Raw genomic sequence first — 3,401 nt, 5'->3', positions numbered from 1 at the left:
CTGCAGGTCTGGGCCAATGCACATTACTGCCATTGCACACACTGCGCATCAGCTCCCACGGATGTCTGCTGTGTCCTCCAGGGCTAAGCTGATTTCTGGCAGGTGCTTAGACACAGCTGGTTGGCCTGAGTTGATTCACTACTCAGTGGTGGAGGGTCATGGGGCAGGAAGGGGCTGTGCTGCAGCCCCTCTGTGCTCAGCCAGGCTGAACACAACAGGAGAGAGTCACTGGAGCAGCCAGCCCACAGCACCAACCCATCACATACCTGTGCTCTCCCTGGATGTGATTCCATGTGGATGGTGGAGTGACCATCCCTGGAGGTGTTCAAGGAACAATTGGACATGGCACTCTGTGCTCTGCTCTGGTTGACAAGGTGGGGATGGGTCACTGGTTGGACTCGATGATCTCGGAGGTCTTTTCCAACCTAAATGACTCTGTGACTCTGGTGGTGTCTCATTTCCCAGAAAAGAAGGTTTGAGATACATATTTTCTTCCTAGGTGGGGTAAAAATGTGTGGGTAAAATAGGAAAGATTTCATTGTTTCCTGTGGGGTTTTGAAAAGCCTCCTCTGTGAAAGAGGGCCTTGAGTTTAGATTTACAGCAACCCAAGCAGTTATGGAGCTGTACCTAACATCTGCAGCTCTCAAGGAATCTCTTGCTTCCATACCCTTGCATGTTGTCTTTTCTGACATTCACAGGTGTGTGTGCAGCTGTGTGGTTTATTTACTCCTCTTGATTTAGGTGATGCTGTTTTTTAAACCAGCGCGTCCTCAGGTTGGACTGAATTCCCATAGATTTTTGCTGGATAAGAGGCAGAAGCTCCTCAGCATTTTTTTGAAAGGAGGGTCAGCGTGGTGTCTGGGCCAATCCCTAATTTCTAAGATATCTACATTTAGCTGGTTTTGTCTCTGGAGACCTCTCTAAGTCTGTTTTACATCTGAAGATGGTGATGTACGATAACTGGGCAAAACTGCAGAGGGAATTATTTCCAGAGATGAGCAGAATGAGATTGTGCCCAGTTCCCAGACCTGTTCATGGACCACCCCATTGTCCTGAGCTTGTGCCTGACTACAATGCATATCTGAGGAAGGCAATGCCTTCCTTTGAGCACCTGGAATGTGCTGCCTGGGCTGTGTTTACCACCCCCCAGACCCTCCTGGTAGCTCACCAGCCTTGCGGTGGCTGCTGCAGTGTGCAGTCATTCTCTGCACAGCTCTATGAGGTTTGAATACCTCATACTCTATGTGGTATGAACAACCTCTTCCCAGTTCCCTAACATCTCTCCTACTCATAGAAAGGAAGGGAGACAGAGCCAAGAAGCATCTTTCTGTCCCTGGGGCACAGCAGGGAGGTGATGCTTGACCTGAGTCCCCAGCTCTGCCAAGAGTGACCAATTGCTCCCAAGTGACAAGCCCTGTCTTTCCATTTTAAGCCTATTTGTAAAAGGAGGGCTCTTTTCATTTTTTTTTTTCTGTCTTCTTTTGATGCCAGTCTCTATTGTTTGAGGAAACTTTTGCTAGGAAACTGGGACTGGGGAAAAGGAAATTCAAAGACAGAGCAGCCAAACCCTTTGCAGGAATCTGCTCTCTTCTGAAGGTTAAAGCTTGTCATTTTTTGATTTACTGGAAATGATTGGTGTTTCCTTTGTTCTCCTTTGTGGTGGCTGCTCTGATAAACCCTGAGGGATACTTTCCTTGGACAGATCTGGAACATTTACAGCAAAAGAAATAAGGAAAGTAAACCCACGTCCTGTTATTCCGTATTCCATTTCTTGTAAATCAGGGATTTGCCTCATTTCAGAGGGAGACTCAGGACTCTGTGTCTGTAATTGCAGGGGACTTTAAATGGCTGCAGACCCCAAAATACCATCCACTACAGATTGCTGTGATGACAGTGGTGCTGAAGGCACTACGGGGTCTGACCTTTTATTTTTTTGAGAGTGGCTTCTGGGACTGACACAGCTCAGAAATGAGGGTTATTTTGGAGACTGGTGTGAAGCTTGGTGGCAGCCCAGAGCCCTTTCCTTAGAGAGTCCAACTCTGAGTCTTTTCCAGGACCAGAGCAGGCTGAACAGGGCTGTGTGTGGCCCAGAAATATGTTGGGAGATGCTGCAGGTCCAAGTTGGCTGATAAAGCCCCCCTGATTCTAGGAATAAACATCTTCTACCAGGCTGGATGGTGAGTGGAAAGGGACTTGGCCAGCACTGGTGCAGAACATGTGAAGTGGTGCTGCTGTCAGTCAGCCCCACTGTTCTTTCCTAAGGTGGAGTTCTCTCACACCCTGGAGAGCTGTTCAATGAGGTGCCATTCCCCTGGTTGTGCAACAGCAAACTCTGCTTATCCCTGCCAGGGGCTTCCCTGCCTGGAGAAGGCTAGAGGCCCCAACCCACATTCCCACTGAAGCAGTAGGAGACTTTCCCAGCGACTTCAGCGGGCTGCAGTCAGCTCTGTGACACCTCTGTGCCTTGGTTTCTCAGTGTAGAATGCAACACAACAGCCACCACCTCCTCGGAGTGCTCAGAGGCTGCTTGTATTTTATGAAGCACTGAGATGTGTGGGAAAAATGTGTCATGAACACCCCTCCTGAGAAGGCAGAGCCTGAGCACTTGTGACTGCTGTTTCTGAGCTGCAGGGACAAGCCTTGCAGGCGATGTTACCTGCTGTGGGCAGCTCTGCTTGGAGGCAGGAAGAAGGGGAGGCCACTGCCTTCCTATTTTGGGTAGAGCTTAGGCCAGTACGAACTTGGAGGGACAGCAGCTGAGTGACCCCCTTGTCCAGTCCTCCCCCACCCCTCCCTATGGCTTAGGGTCCTCTGCTTGGCCATGGTGAGATTTTTTGTACTGTTCTGGTTGCTGCGGCACAAACACAACCCACCGAGTCTGAGGGAGGTTGAGGAGCCAGCAGCTGGTCCTATTACCACCCTCGTGCCTTTTCCTCTATCAGCCTTCAAGGCCAAGCTCCAGGGTGATGGCAGTGCCCACCAAACTGCTCCAGATGACCCAGAAACCTTCCCTATTTGAGTTTGTTTGTTTTCAGCTGGCACACATCTGACAGGGAGATAGTGGGAGCAGCTGGAAGGAGATACCCAGCAGCACTGCTCATAAAAGTCCAGATGAAGGATTGAAACACCTGCTAGCACCAGGAAAAATGTTTGCTATGGGACGTTAGAAATTACACCCTGTGGTGCACATGGCTGCTCGCATGCATAATTTCCTCATCATTGCCAGTTAAAAAGGCAGGTGATGGATGGGCTGGTGTAAGCCAAGAGCATAGTGAAGGCAGCAGGCAGTCCTTGCCAGGCAGTGGAGATGATGTCTTGCAAACTGTTGTCCTTAATACCAAGAGGTATCACAAGTATTGTGAGACATCGCCTCCTTTTCATTGCACAAAGATGTATAAAA

This window comes from Lepidothrix coronata, unplaced genomic scaffold, assembly GCF_001604755.1.
Source record: "Lepidothrix coronata isolate B3197 unplaced genomic scaffold, Lepidothrix_coronata-1.0 Scaffold100, whole genome shotgun sequence".
In the NCBI taxonomy this organism is placed as follows: Eukaryota; Metazoa; Chordata; class Aves; order Passeriformes; family Pipridae; genus Lepidothrix; species Lepidothrix coronata.
The sequence above is the reverse complement of the archived record's forward strand: the minus strand, read 5'-3'. Positions refer to the sequence as shown.